The sequence below is a fragment of the Humulus lupulus genome, chromosome 1 (assembly GCF_963169125.1).
Source record: "Humulus lupulus chromosome 1, drHumLupu1.1, whole genome shotgun sequence".
In the NCBI taxonomy this organism is placed as follows: Eukaryota; Viridiplantae; Streptophyta; class Magnoliopsida; order Rosales; family Cannabaceae; genus Humulus; species Humulus lupulus.
Genome location: NC_084793.1, coordinates 182676566 through 182700184, shown reverse-complemented (window position 1 = coordinate 182700184; position 23619 = coordinate 182676566). Strand labels below are relative to the sequence as shown.

Below are 23619 nucleotides of genomic sequence, written 5' to 3'. Positions count from 1 at the left end.
ATTTTGATGAATGAATAGATGACTTAATATGATTGAATGCATGGGAATGTTGAATCGTTAATTGTATGGTGTTTTTGGGTTAGGATTTGTTTATGATTAGATCATTGTGTATGCCATTAAAGGACATAGGATTTATGTAATTTTATTTGGTTTTTGACCCCATAAAATTGCAATTCCGATCACACAAAAGTTAGAACGGAGCCCGGTATTCAGAATTCAGCCACCGCTCCTCCGAGGTCGCCCTCCGAGCCACTACCCTGGACTGGACTGTACAGACGTCCGTACGGACAGGTCCGTACAGTCCAGTCCCGGCAGCCCTGTTTGTCGCCATGTGTCCCCGTCCTGCTGGTCCAGAATTTTTTTTATTTTTTCTGGCAGTATTCTGTTATTTTTTAAAAAAATTAAACGTTAAACATCCTATTTATTAGAAATTTGATATTTAAATAATGTGATAATTTGTTATCCTAACAAAATTTTTGAAAATCTCATTTCAAAATTTAATTTTAAAAATAACTGATTTTAATTAAATATTTCAGTTTCTAATTTTAATTAAAAGTTGTTTTAATTTAAAATAAAAATAAAAATAATGATTATTTAAAAGTTTGTTTTAATTAATCAAAATAATTAGAAAATTATTTTCTTATTATTATTTTGGACCAATAATGACAAATATCCTACCAACAGTAAAGTAAAGAAGCCCGATGGAGATTAAGGAAGTTTTATTTTAATTTTTTTTTTAACTTTATAAAGTGGTTGTAAAATTAGAAATACCCAAAAGCACCCGGTTCAACATTTATTGTTTATTTATTTATTTAAATAATTTATTTCATGTGATTGATAACATGTTCATGCATTTTATGACATCCATAAAAACCCACATAGTCATAATCATGCATCTCATTAATAGAAACATGATTATTAGGATTGTCCTATATGTTTATATGAATTGTTTTGCGAAATCAATTGCATGTAAATTACTTAGTTTAATTTTTGAGTCTTTATGACTTAATTTCTTTAAACCAACTTTATTTTTAAAAAAAAAAATTAGTAAAGTTTAGATGAACATAATTGGTAATTTAAAATTGGACATGGACCTAGAAATTCGCTTTATTTCCAATTTTAATTATGTTCATAAGGTTTAAAGATGTTATAATTAATTTGGAATTAATTAGGTTAAAAACACTTATTTCAAAATAGTGAGTGGGATAGGGTTGATATCTCAAACATAACCCGTGGTCTCCATTATTAATATAACACCGTGAGATATGAATAGCGCCTCGCGACGACTTTGTTTTCGTCCCCCTAAGGAAGGACATTTCAATAGCAAGGTTGTATTTCTTACAAAGATAGGAACTAATGATGTATTTTAGGCTTTACCGACCCTAAGGCTGCATGTCCTAAGTTAAGTTATGAACTCCGAAATAATGGGTTACACTCACAAAGCTATGATTAATCTTTTGAAGTGGATAATCATAACTTGACCAAACTAAGCGGTACTTTAATGTTTAAAAGAGAAAATAAAGAGCTATTTTAAGTTTTAAACAATAAAGATAAGAATGTCTTATAAATTCTCTAAAATTAATTTGACCGACCCTAAGGCGGCACTTTAATTGTTAGAAAATTTTATCGTGGAAATTAATATTTATTTTATGTGTTTTAATTGTGCTCATGCATCACGTTAAATTTCCGAAACTTTGATATTTATTTTTCTAAATATAATAATATTTATTTGTATTTATTCATTGCCAGCAAAAATGTCTATTGGTGAATTACACACCGATGTTTTTCTCAAATCCTTGGTTTTTGAACCTGAAAATATGAAACACTGGTTTCGAGGCATGTTGACCATTTTTTCTTATAAGAAGATGATGTCAACAATCTGTGAAAAACCTCCAACAGAACCACCTCTGGCTACTAGCTATGAAGGAGAAGAAAAATATGCAAATTGGATGAAATCCGATCGGTTGGTAAGTTATTGCATGCTTTCAACCATGCTGACAAAACAAAGGAAAAATATATACACTATGACTCAGCACATGAGATGTGGCGAGCAATGACAGAGGAAGTCTTTGCTGAGTGTCATCGTTTATATCAAACGAAAATGGTAAATAAGATTTACATATATTTTTTCAACTTTGAATAGTAGATTCAAATACTATGAATATCATATTCAAAATTTTGGATAGTAGATTCAAAAATATATGCCACTAATCTATTTTTCTTTAGTTTTTTTTTCCTTTTGCAGAATCAGAACCTGAAAAGGAGGAAGAGACTGATGAGGATTTTGGTAGCGAGTAAAGAGCTGGAGAAGTTTGAGAGTAGTTTTTATTTAGTAATTTTATTGTTAGTTGAACAATTTAAATTTCTTTATTTTGTTTTAGAAATTTTAGATTTCTTTAAACAAAGAAAACTACAGTCTAGAAACCTAGTTTATTATTAATAATTTTGATTATTAATGTTTGGAAACTTATTTCTAATTTTTTGCATAACATTTATTTCTTTTATTAATAAAGTAGTTATTATTTAAAGAAATTATCTATTTACTTGTTATGCAAATGCTTTGGGATAAACAAAGTTTACATACTTATAATGAATGACAAATTTTTATTCTGAATTATTTAAAAACAGCTAATCCTAAATCTATTAAGCTGATTTCAATAGTGAAACATATCTGTAGCACTTGAGATTGGGCCATATTGGTCTAGACAGAATAAATAGGCTTGTAAAGGATAGTCATTTAAGAGAACAATCTATTGGATCTCTCCCTGTTTGTGAATCCTGTCTAGAAGACAAAATGACCAAGAGACATTTCTCTGCTAAAGCATTACAAGAAAAAATGCTTTTAATAACATCAAAAATGTGTTATCAAAACCTACGATAACACTTTCTGATGTGTTAAGATAGACTATGTTATCGTAGGTCAGGGTACTTTACATAACACTTTATCAGTGTTATACAGATGTGTTATTGTACTGTCAACGATAACACAATTTCTGTGTTATTTTAATATATAGATAAGTGTTGAATTATGTTATTTATAGTCGATACTATAACACTTTTTTTTGTATTATACTACACTTTAGTATAACACTTTTTTTGTGTTATACCACACTTTACTATAACACATTATTTGTGTTATACTATATTTTAGTATAACATATTTTTTTTGTTATACTACACTTTAGTATAACACATTATTTGTGTTATATAATGAAGTTTGCATAACATAATTCTTTGCATAAAAAGTGTTATTGTAATATATATTATAACTCAATTTTCGTATTATTGTTATATTTAGATATATTTAAATTCTCATTATATATTTTATTTATAATAAACTAATTTATTCTATTATATTTTAATTTTTTTTATATAATTAAAATTAGCTTTTTAATATATACTAGCATCATCAAATGAACTTCATTTTCAAATAACAAAAAGTAAGAACATTCTACATTAAATTAACAATCCACAATTTAGTTTAAAACATTCAACAATGTCATCAACAACAAAATATTCTTTAAGTATTCAAGGAGTCTAAAAGTTACTACTTTCAACACAAAGAAATAAACAAAGTTACTACTTTCAAGGAGTCTTAAGTATCCTTTTATACTTTGCTTGTCATATCTGCAAAATAAACAAAGAAATATTTTATTGTTATTATCTAGCATCACAAATTACTTCTAGAAAAATGCTATGGAAATTATATCCAAGAAAGGACACCACATACAAAATAATAGATTCACAACTACACCAAAGCAAACAAAGAAACCAAACACTAAATTATAAGACATTAATTATTTTTTGAGTATGGAAATGTACCTCTTGGAATAACTTTTTTAGAAGGCCATGCAACTGTGGAACCAACTGCTTCTTGTATTGTAAGCATCGCATGATTAGGAAGAAATAAGTAAGACTCTGGTACAATAGCAACATCAACCCATACTCGCATAAAGTTTGGTCCAAGAGGCTTTCCATGTACAGTTATATTTGGATCACTAGAATCCCAATGACCTTCAGCAACAATTGCATCTGCCCAGTCAAGCAAGTGCAAACTCTCTAGCTTTTTGCTCATATTCCACCGTTACTCTACAATTTTAGAGCATACGTCAATAATCAAGCCCTAACACTTAAACTTATATCTAAAATAAACTATATGATTTTGGTTACTAACCTGTTAAGATGGATCCAACTTTTATCCATCTCCAATGAATTTGTATTTGATGTTGTTCTCTTACTAAAATCTTGTTTTTTGTCTGGGTTTAACAACTGTTAGACAAGACAATCACATTATTTGCGGTTGTAATATCAGGGTCATGACAAGGTCATTCACGCATGCTTTTAAAAGAAAACATGCCTTGGTTGAATTTCAGTATATTTGGGTTATTGAAGTTTAAAGCTTTATTGAATTTCATTCAGGGGCAGAGTTACTTGTTCAGAATTAAATGATCACTTTTGCTGAAGATTCTAGATTGGAGTTAATTACTTAATTCCAATTTACAAATTTGTTCTATTTCCCTGTAGAGTGTTTGGGATTTCTTTATGGTCTTGTACCTTTTCTGATTGTTAATGGATATAAATTTATAATTGATTCCATATTTGTGGTTTATAGATCATTATTAGTTCTCAGTTTGATTGTATAATCGTGTATGGTGAGTTGTGTTCAGAATAAGTGGTAAACATTTCTAGAAGAACAGGGTTATTTTAGATTTAGAGAGAGAATTAAGACAGAAAATAAAATAGAACTTTAGAGAGAAATAGAATAATAACAGAGAAGGTGAACATTTAAAGAGAATCAAGAGAGGAAGAATTCAGCAATTCATTCATTTCTTACTAGTGTCAAAAACAGTGGCAGAGCAAATTCCTCTTTGTAGTAGGGGTAAACTAGGAAATATAAATTATAATAGGCAGAATAAAAATAATTATAAAATATTGTTGAAAAAATTAAATTTTTATGGGGACAAAACATATTTTTTAACTAAAGTTTACTTGTAAATTATTAATAAAAAATTTAAGTGGGGCCTTGCTCCCCCTAGTCAAAAGCACTGTTGGCCTATTTATAGATAGGAAAATAAACTAAACTAGCAATTATAAAAACAGAACCCACACATTCTATCACTGGAACCGAAATAATGATGGGAAAAAAGTACCAACTGATGATGTGATATTCCACAACCAGTACTGGTAAGTGCTCATGTTCCCTCTTGCATACTTGCACAATGTAAAACTACTTGAATCCCTGGTTTCATTACTCAAATCGTTTAAAATACCTTCTGGTTCGAAATAGCATTGTGTACTAGTCTGATTGTTTCTTTTCATCGAGTATTTAGGAGTACTGAAATATGTTTCTGCCATGATTAATAAGTACTGTTTCATGGGTCATAAAACATTAAAACTTTGGCTGTTAATCAGGGCAAGCAACATGGGGAGGAGGCGACTGAAGAAGAATCGTTCTAAGGCTGGAGAGGAATGAATTGCTTAAAATATTTGGATCATATTGCTTAAACATTAATCAGATCATGCTTTCTAGAAGACAACAATTAAGTTCATGGATAGTTTTCCAATATATGCCTGGCTCGTTAGTTTGTGCAGCATATGAAAGGTGGTAATGTTACTATTGTACCATATACTTAGTTGTAAAAAGTAATTGAAAAGCAAAAGTATGGTAGTTGCCATTGTATTTGAATTTTGAAATCTGGCTGGGTTTCGATAAATGAAAATTTTGAAATAGTTTAACATTACTAAACTTTCATTTTATTTTTTCGTACTCCAACAAATTTTTAGTTTTTACTATATTAGTAGTGATAGAAAAAATTGAAACAGTTCTCTTTTTAGACTTGTCAGTAATAAATTGTAATACTAGATGGAATACACTGTTGCTATAATGAGTTTTAAATTAACAAGTGCTCCTCATTTATTTATTATTGTCAATATATATAGGAAGATCATTTAAAGCCTAAAAATAAATAATTTTTCTTGAATATATTAGTAGCTGGCTTCCATGCCATTATATGAGATTAAAATTATAATTTTTTTGGAGTTATCCTCTCTATTTTATTAGTTCTTTGGATGGGGACCTGGGAAAAGTAGTAAAATGTTGAGTGTTTGTGCTGAGTGTTGTGCTTTGGGATTCTTGTACAAGTCTGGAAAGACAGGTTGCTAGTTTATGGTGCTATTGAGACTAGGTACTATCTGTGGTATATTATGACTAACCTTTCTTCTGTTTCTTCTTAGTGCTATTGATTCATCTAGTTAGTGGTTTTATTTGTTAACTCTAACTTAGTTATAAACATCCTAAAATTATTTGGTTTCAGTCTAACTTTGAAACCTGTCCAAATAAGAGAGTTACATTTGCTATGTTTTGATTATTGATAAGGCAGCCTCTCTTGATAAATACAACCTAGAATAAAAGGAAATATATATAAGAAGCGAAAATATACTGAAGTTATTAAGATGCGGATTCCCTGATTACCCCTAAGAAATTTTAAGCAAGTTTACCATCTTTTGAGCTCGTTTAAATGCCTTATGGTGCTCTTAGTTTGTTCTGTTTATTGATTCATTAAGTCTGTTTCTGAGAATATTCTGACTTACTGAGCTGTAAAACAGAATGATCAAATTTTTATTTTTATAAAATTCTTGGATTTTAATGGTCATAGGATCATAAGTTCAACGTCTAGCCACCCAAATTGGAAGGGATAACTCTTCAATAGCAAGATTGAAGCTTAATATGCTAATTGCATTCTTGTTCAAGCTGCCATGTTTTGATTATTAGTTGTGCTTTAATTGATCATTGAAACTGTGTTGATGTTAAATTAATGGCTGATTGTACATGCATAAGAATTTACATGATTGTTAATAATGGAATCCAACATTCCATATGTAAAAATCTTGATTTTGTAAGAAAATGGTTAGGAGCTGACTTCTAGTGGGTTAAACGAGTTATGGGTCAAACTAATTATGAATTTTCTTGTATTTTATCTTGCATTTTAGGATGTATAGATGTCCATAATGTGTAAAAACATGCAAGAAGGTTTTGAATTGACCAAGCGATAGCCTTTGCAAAATTTGTGTGTAGTCTGGGATAAGCATTTAAAAAATGAGGTAAATGGCTGATTTTGGACAATTATTTCGGTGGAAAAATCATTGCATTTTTGGCTGATTTTTGGAGAATACATTATTTTAATATTTAATAATAAAATGGCCAAATTTCAAAGGAGAATTTTAAAAGAGCTGTGAGTTATGAATTTTCAAAATTTGAAAAAAAATTAATGAGAATTTACCATAGTTTCTGGATAGCCAACTTTGAGTATCTGTTTTACCAAGTAAAAATGCCTAAAATGGTTTTATTTTTGGTGTGAGTGTTTTTTACACAGCCTATTATGGTCCTAAAAATTTTTGGACCAAATTAATAAACCAAATAGATTTCATAAAGTCTCAAAATTTGTTAAAAAGATTGACCTATTCCTAGACAGCCTTAAAGTAAGATTTTTTAAAATAAATGTCACTAAGTAAAAATAATTATTTTTGTGTAAAATTTTACAAGAAACTTCTTGATATAGCCAAGGTTAATTCTGTGAAGTTTGAGAATTTTTGGAGATGTAGTTTTCCAATTATAATTTTCAAACTAATCCACTTATAACTTAGAACTTATAAAGTTTATACTTAGAGAAACATATGAGGACTTTTCTAAGTATTTAACTAAGAAAGTTACAAATTTATATTAGTAATGGTAAAATTTACTTTAGCACACCAAATGATTATTAAGATTAATTAGATATTAAAGGGGTAATATTTTAGTAACTCACTGTTTTATTTAAGAGAAAATTTAAAAAAGGTCCAATACCCTAACTTTTAGAGTGCCTATATTTTCAAAAGTAGGTGTGATTTTTTCATTAAAGCTTCAGCACATGTAGACATTTTACTTTTTTAAGGAAAAGGGTTTTGGTATATGTATAGTTTGTCTTTTAATTTGAGCAATATTATCTCAATCAGATAATTATCACCTCTTAATAGAATTATAATGTTTTTTTACTGTCTATGGTTTGTTATGGTTGATATTCTTATTTATTGCTCACTTTGTTTTGACAGACTGTATTATGTATATCTAAGTATGTTTGCGAAATTATAAGCCTACATTATTTGTATCAATGAGAGTATTTTTTGTAAATTCTTATGTATTTACACACATAATTTCCACAACATGAAAGAAGTGATTTTAAGCATTCTATAATGTAAGAGTTTGTACTTTATAAATTAACCTAAAATAACTTAAATAAGTAATCTGGTTTAATGGATTTAGTGTTAAGCTTTAAAAAATTAATAGAGATAATTTACCAGCTATGAGTCATTGATGTATTAGTTGTAGAAGGAGTAACAGAATTCTTAAAATAATTACACATGATAAATTATAAATTGAACTCAGCCCAATTTTTTCTTTTGCAAAATGGTGTTAATGTGTATGGTTTATTATGGTTAATATGGCTCACTTTGTTTTGACAGGCTTTATGTATACTGAGACTCTGAGAGTGGAACTATTTGTGCAAGATCATTAGAATTGAACACTTTGAAGGAAGCTTGTTGAAATCAGTTACTAAATAAAAGGTCTTGTTACTTCTGTTTTCTTAACTTACTTTTGTTAAGTGTGCATAAAAGGCTAGTTCAAGAGATTCTAGTGTTGTTTTTAATTTAAAAATCAGATTCTAAAATGGTAGCCACTAACTAATTGGGTTTGGATCAAAGACAAGATTTTAGCTTGGGTTGTGGCAATTAAATCTAATCTATACATATGGAAATAATGAAAATAATATGACTAAATGAAAATTTTAATCTATACATATAATGAAAAATCTAATCTATATATATAAAAGCTTACCTAACCATCTATCAATACCAAGTCAAAAAATTCAAACAACACACAATAAGTTTTCTTCCTTATATCACCGCAGCACACAAACAAATTTTCCAGAACCTACTTCTCTAATACACACAAGTTTTCAACCTTCCGTTATCACTGCAACACACAATTTTAATCTCAGAACCTACTTCTCTATGGATGAATATTTAAGATATTCAAACTCCTCTAACATTTTAAAAATATTAATAATAAGAGTTAAAAGAACAAATTCCGTACCTCTTGCAAATTACCTTTGCAATGCTCCTTGCTAATTCGATCCCCAACCTAAAGAATATAACCAATACTTAAAAGATTAATACAAAATTAAAATTTGTCAATAGATATTAAACAAGCATGTATGATAAACTAACAAACTAAACAACATGGCAAGCAAGCTCAAACAACCAAAAATAAAAGTTGGAATATGACCAATCAGAATAAGGCTTAACTGTTCAGTGGATGGGTTTAAAGATGAAGACAGAAAATCACTACTTTCATATCACAACCATCTGATGAGATTATTTAGCCCCATGGAAGCAAGAATTGGAGTTTTATGATGAAATATTTGGTTATCATAACAAAGATGTTCTCAGTCATTGAGAGAGTTACTGACTTGAAGTGTGAGCAAAAAGGGAGATACAGAGAGAAAAGTAAGAGCAGAGACAATGAGATGGGGAACAGGACTAGGATGTGCAAGGTGGTGGCAAACCATGCAAAAAGTTAACGCAAACTAATCACAACTTCTGTCAGATTCCTTACTCCATGGATACAGGTTTAGGATGGAGAAATGAGAAACATACCTCCATCCTTGACTGCAGTGACAGTGAGTCCAGCACTAGTGCTTCCTAAGCCAGTAGTGACAACAGATCTGTTACTTAACTTTGCAGCAAATTTCAAGAACTGAGATTTCCCGGTACCTGAGAAAAGCCTTAAAAAAAATTACTACATATATACATATACATGTAACTTTTTCCGTATAATGCTTTAATGATTACATACAGATTCAAAAAAAGAATCTGAACTCATTAGCAGTTGTTCACCAATGATAGTAATATATATATATATATTTGGGTATATTGAAATAATAAGATAACTCCCACCTATATAATGAGCAAAATAAAAGGACCAGAAACCCCAAGGGAAGGATAAAGCAACAAACAATTAAGCTGAGCTGCATTACTCAAGCCAAACAAGAATAAATTAACAAGGACTAGAGAAGAATTTTCAGCTTTGAAAAACTATTTTTATTGGAAAAATTAATAATGGTTGGGCAGTTTTCTATTTTTCAAGGAAAATTTCAGTAATTCTAATTTTCTGTAGTTATAATTAATGTAGCTAATGCATGTGTTACCTGAAAAGACAAGTTATAAAATGGCGTGCAATCCATATCTCAATTGTTATAAGGGAGAAAATACCTCTTATACTAATAACCTTTAGAATAACATCCAAAAAACACATCAAGAGCACAAGAACATATCAAAAGCATCAATACCAATATTTAACATGGTTTGGCAAATATTGCATTTTTCCATGGATCCAACCAGCAAAGAAATGTCTTCTATTGAGAAAATAAAACCCTGAAGTTTTGAACTATTTAAGTCCAATCCTGGAGCTTTCTTCTATACTTTCTTGCTCTCAAAATTTCTCTCTAAAATTTATATTTTCCCACCCTTAGACTATTTACATTAGTTACCCTACCTATTATTTGCATTAAAGGACCACTCAATACAATACTATGGATAACTTGTTTGTAATAACCCTAATTGTATTGTACAGGAAAATTCATATAGGTTACAGGCTTTAGACACTCATAAAATATCATGAATCAGTTAAACAAAATACAATGGTGTTCTTATTTTTCTAGATTTAAGTGATTGTTAATTTCCTATCAGAATTTTGAAGAAAAGAAAGCTTCTTCAACTGAAGCATAGCATAAATGCAGTAGTCTTGAATTGATAGAATTTTATTGAAGTAATGAAAATCGAAAAGGTACCTGGGTCTCCAACCAAAAGTAAATGAGACTCTCCTCGTACCTTGGTTCCAGAAGCATCAACATGTTGCACACCTCCAATAAGTGTTAATGCAACTAAGTTGAAAAAAGAGAAGGTGCTGGTAGTGAATGTTTAACAGTCATTCAAAATCTTTAACTTAAGATAAACAAATCATGAATTTATATGAGAAAGCTATGTACCTGCAAGCTTTACAGTGAAGAGTCCAAAAATTTGTGGACAAACACCTTGTAATATTGCATTTCTCCTTGAATAATTTTCATTAAAAAAAATTGAAGTCATAACAGTCTTACATATAAGGGGGCCTAGTTTCCAATATTTTCTTTTTGAATGAAGATCTCTAATTGATTGATGCTGAAGAATTGATAGAAGAACACTCATTTATAAAATGATATATATTAATCAACGATGCCTTACCTTTCAAAGGGGTATCCTTAAACTCGTTCCAAAATTGATTGAATTTCATAATGGCATCATGAGGAATAGTAATATCTGATTTCAGCTCATTTGTTCTCCTAAATATGTGTATAAAAAGTATGTCAAGTGCATATAGTAACCAAAGCTTCACTCCAAAAAAAAGAAAGAAAGAAAGAGAAAAATTTCTAACCAATTTTGATACTTAGATAAGTTGAAATACAAAATTGTTTTCTACTTTATGGTTTTTTCCAAAAACCTATTCGCATTATTTTAATATAGAAATATATTTGTAAGTTTGTAACAAGTTTTGAGCCTCTTTTCAGTATCGGTAGTTATTTCAATCTATCTGATACTACTTTAGCATCCCTTAAAAGAGTTACCACCAAATCATTTTCTATCCCTTCGAAACATCAACTAGCTGCATAAGTGAAATCCCATGCATCATAAGAAAGATGGGATCAAGGTTCACCAAGGCTAAGCAGAGTTTATGAAATTAAAAGAACTACCTCTCTTTAGTACCATGTATGACTCCAATGGAACAACAACCATCTCAACAATGAAAAATGTTTCTTCTTTCAAACAGAGCTGTTACATTTACTTCACATGATTAGCAATCAACACAGGATCAAGGTCGCAGCAAACATCTTTTAAGTTAGGCGACAACCTTGCAGTTAAGACCCCAGTGACTATAACGTCATCTGTAAAGCAACATATCATTACCACCATTATGAACACAATAGAATTAAAAAGGATAAATAATAAAGAAAAATCTGATGCAGAATTAAATAGGAAAATATCAAGCATATTTGAGAAACTTCACCTACAATATAAATATAATTAGTTGATAGATTCAATATAGGGAAACACTTACAATGCCAAACATACTTTTGAGAACATCAAATTATACAGCATGTCTAATAAATTTTTATTGATTTATTGTAGAAGCTGGTACTATAAATTTGGACTGCTCTTTATCCAGCTAATAAAAAGTTCTACCTTGGATTTGAATAAACAGAATTTCATACTCTTATATATCAAACTGGTAGACACAAATTACTTCTAAAATTAAATTTTACTTGAAGTTTAAATTGTATTATCACAAGTCCCTAAACTCATTAATCAACTATTATACTGTTCTTGGTCTAGCAGTTAGAAATCTTCCAATATTTGGGAAGGAAAGGTGGCATGCTTTCCATCCACATTATTGTCATTTTCTAAAATCTGGATCAAACATAGTAAAAGAAAGTTGAAAGATCATTTATGATATGAATTAAAGTTCAGGAAGATATTAAGAGAGCTAAGAAGGTTCTACGATATCTGCTGAATAAGTTATACTTTAATTTGTATGAACAAATAACTGTAAAGCAAGAAAAAGTGTCCGAATAATTCATAGTGATGTTTCAAACAATGAAAATAGAAGTAATCTAAGATGAAGTTTCCCAAAAGGACATGAGAAATCAGTGATAATAGGAAGTAAATTAAAGAAAACTGAAAATCTAAAATCACAAGAATGTGGTACCTCCTGCTTTAACAACATCAACAAGATCATCTTTTAGAATGACGAGTATTGAACGAGGAATAGCCCCGACCCCTAATACATGTGTACTTTCTTGAATTTTGATTTCTTGATAATCATGGCATGTTATCGAACCTTCTAATTATTTGAATTTTGTGCCACCACAGAATTTCGATCTCTGTTGTTTAAAGGACCAGAGCTATAATTAGACTCAAATAAGCTACTAGTACCAAAAGAGACATGTAGCACATAAGCAAAAAATACTATATTTCAAAATGTAAATTCTGAAACAAATGATCTTTGAAATTGAAGTTCAATAAAAATATTAGGATACTTTCATCTTTTTGCTTAGAAAGATCTTATAAGTAACAGTCACAGCATAGCAACATTAACTGGTTGAGCTAGTGCTGGAGAATATATATACCTGCATTGGGCAATAAGATGGCAACTGAATGGAGTTTCTAGTTTCTAACTCAGGATAAACTAGGAAGCTGCACAAAAACAAAGTAAAACACCTTCGTATTTGGTTTTAATGCAAAATAAGTGAAGCTAGAAACTGACTTTACATTGTCACAAGCTAAACAATTACATCCTGCAGACCATTGGAATATTTTCAGACCAGATACAGCTATAAAAGTAGTCATCTCATTTTATGTTGACCAGGCAGTCAAAGACTTTAGGACGTAGTAGACCAATAACTAAATATCTAGAGGTATTGTAGTTAAGACAGCAAATACATTGGTATGAATGAACAATCATGTCAATCCATTGTTATAATAATTGATCATCAACAACCAAACACCTACTAACCACCTGGGCCAATACTAACGATGGTAAAAACTCAAGACATAGTGGGATAAAGAGCAAACTCTATCCCTCTTATTCACTTATTCTTGAGTTGACTTTAATAGAAACCTATGTAGGATTGAATAATTGTAATAAGGAGAATATTAACTAATAAGGATTACAAAACTAATATCTTAAATTCATCAATATTTCCGCAGAAAGGGAATGCAGTAAGAATTTATTCGATTGTTTGGTTGGAATTTTCTATTAATTTTATAGTGGGATGGTTTCTCTAATAATTTGACAAGAAAAATCATTAATATTTGAGCCAATATAACTAGTTTAAGGCAGGGAGAAAAAAACAAAGGAAAGAAAAACAATCAAAAGAGAGGAGGAAAAAAAGTCAAATAGGTAGTGTTAAGATTGATTTCATATAAACAATTTGGGGAAAAAAACTGTAAAAATGAAATGGTCACTCCATCCATTTTATTTAGGAATGACACCTCCATTAGTTGTAGGAATAGTCATTACAATAGAATAGCTGCGCCCATGCATTTAAGTAACCAAACAAAGGGACTTTTTTTTTTCTTTCCATTCCATCCAAACAAAACACCACCTTAGGGTAGACACTAAAAATTGAAGGGAAGTACGTAATCTTTCTAACATGAAAATAATAATCTATGATACAAAAATGTGTAAGGCTTGCCCATTACTGATGGGGATAATGAATTGTATACCTTCCACTAGTCTAAACTATGTATAATGTAAGCACATAGAGCCAACAACAAGAGGTAATAAACTGCACTAAACCAAAGCAGCATCATTTTTACCTACATAGGCTGCATTAAATATTTTAACTTACTTGAGGATAAAGATCACATGTTCCCAATTCCTTGACGACCAAAGGCAATCGTTCTCCATCTGCGACCTGAGTAGTGGAATACAAGAATTAGTTCTAAAAAATGCTAAGTCAAATCAAACAAAAAGTTGATTTATTATTTTCATACAAAATAAATATACAAAGAACATGAGACTAGGCTCAGTTTCAGATAGAATTTTGAGCAAGTAGGATGATCAAACCTCTGTATTCCCAACACTTTTGATATTCACAATTTGAACTTCATTATACTTCGCCCAAATTATTTTCCCCCCATTGTCCATGCTGGCAACTGGTTCTTCTCGACCAATTTTAACCATGATGGCTCCCTCATCGTATCCAAATACAATCCTACCAAAGTAGAGAAACAAAAAGAGCACAGTTAAGAAGTCATAAATCAACTAAAGAAATAGGGATTAAAAAAAATCAACTAAAGAAAGAGTGATTAAAAAAAATCAACAAAAGAAAGAGAGATATAATCAGCATTCAGTTTCAACATGATAACACATCAGATGATAAAGTTTATTTTAGCTTCCTTCACATGTTGGATTGTGAAATATATGGTAAAGTGTATCCCATGACACTACAAAATAAAAGGCTCACATTAAACAGCTTCATATAGAAGCTAGTCTGAATCAACCAACACAAGAAATGTATGTTAGGAGAAGAATTGCACCTCAAGAAGATATAATAAATAAATAATTTAATTAGAGAGATTCACATTTTACCAAAATTTCAAGAAGAAAGAAGAGGGGGCTCGGACCCCTCTGCAAGACCGAGCCACCCAGCCCTTCCGCTAGACCGAGCCACCCACCCCCTCGGACCCCTCTGCAAGACCGAGCCACCCACCCCCTCCGTGAGACCGAGCCACCCACGACCCTGAGCCCATCGTTTTCACAAGACCCACGAGCCCCTGTCATTTGCGCCATTTGCTGATGATAGGGAAGGTCGGGCTCCATAAAGACAGGTGAGAGAGAAAGAGGGAAGGAGAGAGGTTTGGTGGGAGAAAGAGATCCGAGAGAGAGGATATGTGCCTCCTATATCGCCGGAAATGGGTCAAAGGGAAATGGGAAATGGGTATACCAGGAAAAATGAGACACGGGAGAGTATAGCAGGAGGAGAAAGATCGAAGAAAATGAGATTGAAAATGGGTACACGGGAAAGGGAGTTACTGTACACGGGAAAGATGGCGCTTTTTTATTTTAGTTGCCGCCGAAATTTTGATAATATACCATAACTCTTTTTAAATAGTATTATAATGATGTGTTATGGTAATGGGTATTTAGTGTAGTGAAGGTTCAATAGCCACAGAACTACTTCAACTAGTACATATGGATGTTTGCAGTCCACTTAATGTACAAGCAAGAGGAGGTTGTGAATATTTCATCACTTTTATTGACAATTATTCAAGATATAGTTACCTATACTTGATGCAAAGAAAATCTGAAACTTTTAGAAAGTTCAACGAATTTCAAGCAGAGGCTGAAAAGAAATTAAGTAAATCACTAAAAGCACTTTGTTGACGGTGAGAACTCGTCAACTAAGTTAAGTTGGAAAGAATTGCAAAATAAAGATTATCAATAGTAAAGCCTTAGAAGTTTTAGTGTAAACTCTAAGAACAATTGCATAAAAACAATGGTAAAATCTGTTTGTATTCAATATGGTGCTCTTGCTACAGTGAATTTTCCAACCCCTTTTTAGGTGGAGTTAGAGTTCATTTTATAGTAGGCTCTAATGGCCTTAGGTACATGGTGGTCCAGGGGACCAGATGGTACACGAGTACACTAACATGAGAGTGGTTCCAGGGGTAGTGGTGTCGGCTCTGGTACATGGTCAGAGTTCATGGGAGCACCTCAGCTTTTGTACCCGGTCATGACTCCACTACTTGTCTTGTACGGGTGTCAGAGACATGGTGGTGGTGTAGCCACTCCTCATACTATTCCCAACCGCCTCTATTTGTCGGGTACAGGTGTCAGGCCTGTCCCATGATCCTTGTAGGCGTGCACGTACCCCTTTAGAGGTACCTTGTTCATATTCTTTTTGTCTCTTGTGGGCCACCTTGAACCCTGACACCATCCATCCGTGGCCTTTCATCTAAAGGTTGCTGGGCCTCGCGCGGTCGTGGCTGAGTGCAAGGCGGGGTGACGACGGGTCCGCCCTTGGGCACGGGCCTCGCTTGCGAGGCGCTGGGACGCTGGGCCTCACGTGGCCGAGGCTGAGCACGAGACGGGTCTTGCATGGCCGAGGGTGGCCTTGCGTGGCCGAGGTGTGACGTCGAGAAGGGCCTCGCGTGGCCGAGGGTGGCCTCGCATGGGCGAGGCGTGACGCCGAGACGGGTCTTGCATGGCCGAGGGCAGCCTTGCGTGGGCGAGGCGCGACGTCGAGATGGGCCTCGCGTGGCCGAGGCTGAGCACGAGACGGGTCTTGCATAGCCAAGGGTGGCCTTGCAAGGGCGAGGCGCGACGCTGAGAAAGGCCTCGCGTGGCCAAGGCGTGATGCTGAGACGGGCCTCGCGTGGCCGAGGGTGGCCTCGCATGAGCATGCTGAGAGTGAAGCGGGGCCTCACGCCTGGACATGGCCGAGCGAGGCAGGGCCTCACGCCTAGGCGCGTCTTGGATCTTTTGTGGGCGCGGAATATTGAGCATCTACACTTGCCCCCTAGTCTAGGAAAGGACCTTTAGGTGCTCTTGTAGACTATTCTCCTTTACTCTTATAAATAGGCCTTCATGCAAGGCCTATTATTTACACCTTACTTCATTAGCTTAGTGGTATCTAGATCCTTACTCCTTTCAAGAGGTAAGGGGTTCAATCCCTCACAACTCCACTTTTGCCATAGTTTTCTTTATTTTATTTTTTCATTTCATTTTTTTTAATTTTTTTTTTACATATGAGCTAATTTCTTGAGGTATCTATTTGAAGGCTAACACATCCTTTTGGTCTATTTTTGCAGACGCGTAAATTCGACCTTTTGGTGCTTTTGGCCCTCGACCTCCTTTCGACCTTGACAACGCTCCATCTTATCTGCTTGAGGTATATTTTCTTTTTCCCTCACGTTCATTGGGTCCAAATTAGCATTACCCGGGATAGGGTACCTTGGCCTGAGCTTGAAGTGAGTTTGACCATATGCATGCCCCTCTTTTTTATACCCTGTAGTGGGCCATTTAGGATGTTTGCATCTAGAGATATTAAGCCTATTCCTTTTTGTTTTGTATCCATCCCCTCATTTATACGTGAACCCTTTTTTGCTTTCGAGACCAGGTCTCATGGCCAGTGACGGCCCGTCCGACATACCTCCGGGGGTTGAATTTATTGACCTGTCCTCAGACTCAGAGTCCCCTGAGGAAAAGCCCTGCCAGGACTATGACTCCTTAAGGCAGGCCCGTATCCGTCACGTCGAGTACATGGCTGGACTTAGGCGTAAAATTTGGGTGGTGGAGAGCGAAATTGACTCGGTGTCAAGAGGAGACGGAGCACCTTTCCCCCCAGACCTTAGTGACCATGAAGCGAGCCTTAGGATGACCCTTTTAGAATTGTAGAGGGAGTTTGAGTTTATGGAGGGACACCTTCTGCCCGAGCCTTCCAGCCGATCCTCGCCTGATGACTGTCATGGGGCTGCCTCCGCTTCTGCAATCGCTCCCTCGATGGAAGACTCTTGCTAGGAAGAAAAAATGGAGGGTCAAGTGTTTTGTCTCTTCCTCACATTTTTCTTTTGATTTTGCAGATATGCCGAGGGCACGTCGACAGGTATCTATCCAGGAGCAGGACGACGTTCCTTTATTGGCGTCCGAGCTGGTGTTGCATGTGTCCGAGAATAAATTGAAAGAAATTGTGAAGCACTACCGTGTTCCCCCAGAATATGCCTTATACGCTCCTCTGGAGATCTGTCGGGCCGACCGCCCTAGGGCCGGCCTTGTGGCTTTGAGTGAGCACATTTTGAAGGTGGGTGGCACCATCCCCTTGCACTCGTTTTTCGTAGCGGTCCTTAACTATTTTGACCTGGCCCCCCTTCAGCTGTCACCCAACAGTTGGTTGACCCTGAGCTGCCTTTTTGTGGTTTTCAAGGAACTGGCTAAACGTGCTCCTACGGCGCAGGAGGTGCACTTCCTGTACAACCTCATGGCCTCTCCCAAGTCCAAGGGCTTCTACTATTTGCAAAAGGCCAATAACGAGCTCCCCTTGATAGAGGGCTCAGTGTCCAATACGGGGTCTTGGAAACAAGAATTTTTCTTCGTAGAGGGCCCTCTCTCTGTCCGTGAACACTTCCGCTGTAATGACCCACTACTCTAGACTAATTGGACCATTATCGAAACTATACATAAAACTTACATTTTTACGAAAATACCATAATTTATTGAGTAACTTGAAAATAAGAGTTATTTACAAATAAACAGAATACTAAGAAGGATTTTGGGATCCCATTGTCTTTAAAACAAAACAAGATTTAAAATAAAAGACATTACATAATAATGCGGAAAATACACATAAAAACCATAAAAAACATAAAAGGAGACTATATCCTCGAATCGAATAACGCTCGGCCCCTTGACTCCATTCATCATCGATACACATTCTCCAAGCGTCACGAATCTTTCCGCCTCTAAACTTATTTTCCTGCACATAAACAGAAAGGAGTGAGCCTAATGCCCAGTAAGGAAAATCTAACACAAAGTCACATACATAATTTCATAAGAAAACATAAAGACTTAACATAATACATATAACATACACTTATTATAATGGCCATTATTACTTGGGGTCCCATAGACTAAACAAGCATATGCCCATGGGATTAGTGGGGTCCTACTAGCTAAGTAGGTCATATGCCCATAACCCATTTGGGGTCTTGTTAGTCATATGGGTCATATGCCCAAGCCTACAAACACATATATACATATCATAACACTTTTAATAACATAAAACATATAGATAACATAAGCACATAACATATTGATTCTAGCCTATTTTCCTTACCAAAGTTACCGAGATTATGGACTGAGTTGGGATTGTTGGAACACTCCTAAAACCATAAGAAAGAGTAAGTCTAAAGAAAGGAGATGAAATGAAAGAGATGGAAAGACTAAACCATAGAAAATCATACTTACCGACTTATATGCTTAAAAGCTTGGGTTCCCTAACCAAAATAAGAATAAGGTTAGGGGACTGAGTAGAAGGTTTTGAGAAAGGAAATAACATAAAAATACAGAAAAGAACTAGAGTTTTGGGTTTACCTCAAAGATTGCAAGATCAATCTAACCTTCACCGAAATACTATAGAACTCACTTCCCAAAGTGTTTGATAAGCTTATGATGTTTAAGCTTATAGTTTTTCCCCAAACCAAGTGTTTACACTCTCACACTCACTTAACACTAGCAGCCTCTGAACTTAGAGCAAATGGTGAATAATGGCTGGGTACTAGGTCCTATTTATAGAGTTTGGGAATGAAAATATCTTGATTTTACTTGAATAAAAATAATGGCTTTTTAGGTGAAAATCATTTGAATAATCGTTCAGCAGAGGCTGAAGACTCGTTCAGAAGATGCTGGACTGTTGAAGGAGTTTGAATGGCTGAAGGGAAAAGAATTCAAATGTATTTGAAAACATGCTGGTGGAGGCGATATATCGCCCCCTATAGGCGATATATCGCCTGGACCTTTGTTCCCGAGGCGACCGTGCATCGATTCGTGTTTTCCGTATCTACGTGCTGCGATATATCGCCCCCTATAGCTGCGATATATCGGCATACGCTGAATATTTAAACACGAATTTACACATTTTTAGCTGAGTTTGAATGGAGTAAACAGCCTTGACTAAGCCCTCAACGTGCTCAAAGCTGCTGACTGACCCTATACATTCAAACTTTTACCCTTATTTAATTTAATCCTCAAAAATACTTAATCCTTAATTACCATTCAAAACATGTGCTTAAAATCCTATTGGTTGATGTCTAAACCTTATAATATAATAATATAATCCTTAATATCAGACACATTAATCAAACCTTAGGTTATACTTAATATTCTTAAACTATAGGTTAAACTTAGAAAATCTATAAGTACTACTATGAGTGTCCAAATAACTCCCGGTCTGAACCAAAAATCCATAGTAACAAAGATAACACTTAAACATACTATAATACTACTAAACAATTAGCTAAGTAAAGTTCTTGGACTCTACAATTCTCCCCTACTAAAAAGAATTTCGTCCTCGAAATTTACTTACCAAATAACTCCGGATACCGGCTCTGCATGTCCTCTTCCAACTCCCACGTTGCCTCGCGTTCAGAACTATTGCTCCATAGGACTTTAACTATAGGAAAGCTCTTGGACCGTAACTGCTTCATCCCTCTATCTAGGATGCTAACCGGTCGTTCCTCGTAACTTAAGTCTTTCTGGAGCGCTATGGTATCGTACTTGAGGATGTGAGATGGGTCTGACACATACTTGCGTAACATCGAGATGTTGAAGACGTTGTGACTATCGACTAGTGCTGGCGGTAGGGCTAGTCTATACGCAACTGGTCCCACTTTGTCCAATATCTCAAAAGGACCTAAGAATCGGGGACTGAGCTTGCCTTTCTTCCCGAACCGCTTGACACCCTTCATAGGAGATATCTTCAGGAAGACTTGATCTCCAACTTGGAACTCCACATCGCATCTCTTGGTATCTGCATAGCTTTTCTGTTGGCTTTGAGCAGCAAGCATACGCTGTCTAATAAGCGTTACTGCTTCTTGAGCTTGCCTAACAGCTTCGGGCCCTAGAAGCTGCCTTTCTCCTACCTCGTCCCAGTGCAACGGTGATCGGCACCTTCTTCCATATAGCAACTCATAAGGTGCCATCTCGATCATCGACTGGTAGCTGTTGTTGTACGAGAACTCGATCAGCGGTAAGTACTTGCTCCACGATCCTCCAAAGTCAAGTACACATGCGCGTAGCATATCCTCTAAAATCTGAATCGTACGCTTGGACTGCCCATCTGTCTGAGGATGGAAAGCTGTACTAAGACTTAACTTAGTACCCATGGCTTGCTGTAAGCTTCTCCAAAATCTTGACGTAAACACTGATCCTCTATCTGATACTATCGTCTTGGGGATTCCATGCAATCGTACAATCTCTTGGATGTAGATGTCTGCATATTGGTCTACCGTATAAGAAGTCTTAACAGGCAGAAAATGAGCCGACTTGGTTAGTCTATCTATGACTATCCAAGCAGAATCATGCTGTTTATTTGTCTTTGGCAGACCCGTCACGAAGTCCATGGCTATATCGTCCCACTTCCACTCCGGTATGCTAACCGGTTGCAATAATCCTGCAGGCCGCTGATGCTCCGCCTTCACTTGCTGGCATACCAGACACTTAGATACATACTCTGCTATGTCCTTCTTCATCCCTGGCCACCAATAGACTGCCTTGATGCCATGAGTCATCTTGGTAGACCCTGGATGAACCGAGTATGGGGTGCTGTGCGCTTCTTCTAGGATCGTCTTCTTAATACTTTGATCATCTGGCACGCATACCCGATCCTTATATCTCAATAAAACTTGACTAGATATTGAGAAATCTATAGTCTTGCCTTCTCTGACTGCATCCATGTGCGTTGCTAGCGAATCATCATGTCTCTGACCATTCCGTATGTCTTCTAGCAGATTCGATTGGATAGACAAGTTAGCCAGCTTGCCTACAACCATTTCTATTCCAGCACTGATAAGCTCCTGCTGTAGTGGCTATTCTATTCTGGATAAGGCTGCTAAGTTCCCATAACTTTTTCGGCTAAGTGCATCGGCAACTACGTTTGCCTTCCCCGGGTGGTATAGGATTTCGCAGTCGTAATCCTTTACTAACTTTAACCACCTGCGCTGCCTCATGTTAAGCTCCTTCTGAGTAAAGAAGTATTTTAAACTTTTGTGGTCCGTATAAATCTCGCACCGTTCTCCGTAAAGATAATGGCGCCAGATTTTTAACGCAAGGACCACCGCTGCCAACTCCATATCGTGAGTTGGATAGCGTTGTTCATACTCCTTTAACTGACGTGAGGCGTAGGCTATCACCTTGTCATTTTGCATCAGTACGCATCCCAATCCTAACTTTGATGCATCACAGTAGACAACGAACTTGTCGTTGGGTGTTGGGACACTAAGTACTGGGGTTGAGCAAAGCTTATCCTTAAGCAACTGGAAGCTTTCCTCACACTTATCATTCCAGTTAAACTTTTGTTGCTTCCGGGTCAGGTTGGTGAGTGGAGTGGCTATTTTAGAAAAGCCCTCTACAAACTTTCTATAGTAACCTGCTAGCCCTAAGAAGCTTCTTACTTCCGACGCGTTCTTTGGTCTAGGCCAATCCTTCACGGCCTCTACCTTCGATGGATCTACTGCAACTCCGTCTTTCGATATGATGTGCCCGAGGAACGCCACTTGTGAGAGCTAAAACTCGCATTTCTTGAACTTCGCGTAGAGTTGGTGCTCCTTCAATCGCGTCAAAATCATCCTCAAGTGTTCCTCGTGCTCCATTTCATCCTTGGAGTAAATTAAAATGTCGTCGATGAACACAACGACGAATTTATCCAAGTAGTCCTTGAAGACCCTATTCATTAAGTCCATAAACGCGGCTGGCGCGTTAGTAAGACCAAAAGACATAACTAAGAACTCGTAATGTCCATAACGAGTCCTAAAGGCTGTCTTAGGAATATCTTCCCCCTTTACCTTGAGCTGATGATACCCGGACCGTAAATCGATCTTAGAGAATACAGTCGCGCCTCGGAGTTGATCAAACAAATCATCAATCCGAGGTAGCGGGTATTTGTTCTTAATCGTTACTTTATTCAGCTCACGGTAGTCTATGCACATGCGCATACTTCCGTCCTTCTTTTTCACGAATAGTACCGGATCTCCCCATGGTGAATGGCTTGGCCTAATGAAACCCAAGTCTAGGAGTTCTTGTAGCTGCGTCTTTAACTCCTTGAGTTCCGTAGGTGCCATCCGGTATGGTGCCTTAGAGATAGGCTCGGTGCCTGGTACTAATTCTATCGTGAAGTCTATTTCTCTAGTTGGCGGCAATCCTGGCAAGTCATCGGGAAATACTTCTGGAAATTCTTGTATGACTCGAACATCTCCAACTTTGAGTGATGT

The 23619-nt window shown here is 35.3% G+C and overlaps 1 long non-coding RNA gene across 3 annotated transcripts; it reads right to left on the bottom strand.

Moving 5' to 3' along the window:
• Positions 1 to 3592: 3592 nt before the first annotated feature.
• LOC133801164 (uncharacterized) lies at positions 3593 to 15293 on the bottom strand. Of its 3 annotated transcripts, XR_009876763.1 has the most exons (13): positions 15227 to 15293; positions 14702 to 14849; positions 14484 to 14549; positions 13260 to 13326; positions 12839 to 13013; positions 11826 to 12017; positions 11320 to 11417; positions 10887 to 11149; positions 9694 to 9810; positions 9131 to 9178; positions 4175 to 4269; positions 3823 to 4089; positions 3593 to 3627 (listed from the first exon to the last, which is right to left on the bottom strand). It is a non-coding gene; the product is annotated as an uncharacterized LOC133801164 (long non-coding RNA). The 3 variants fall into 3 exon arrangements; XR_009876764.1 differs by lacking the exons at positions 12839 to 13013; positions 13260 to 13326; XR_009876761.1 differs by lacking the exons at positions 11320 to 11417; positions 11826 to 12017; positions 12839 to 13013; ... (2 more) ...; positions 14702 to 14849; positions 15227 to 15293 and having other exon boundaries at positions 10887 to 11293.
• Positions 15294 to 23619: the final 8326 nt, after the last annotated feature.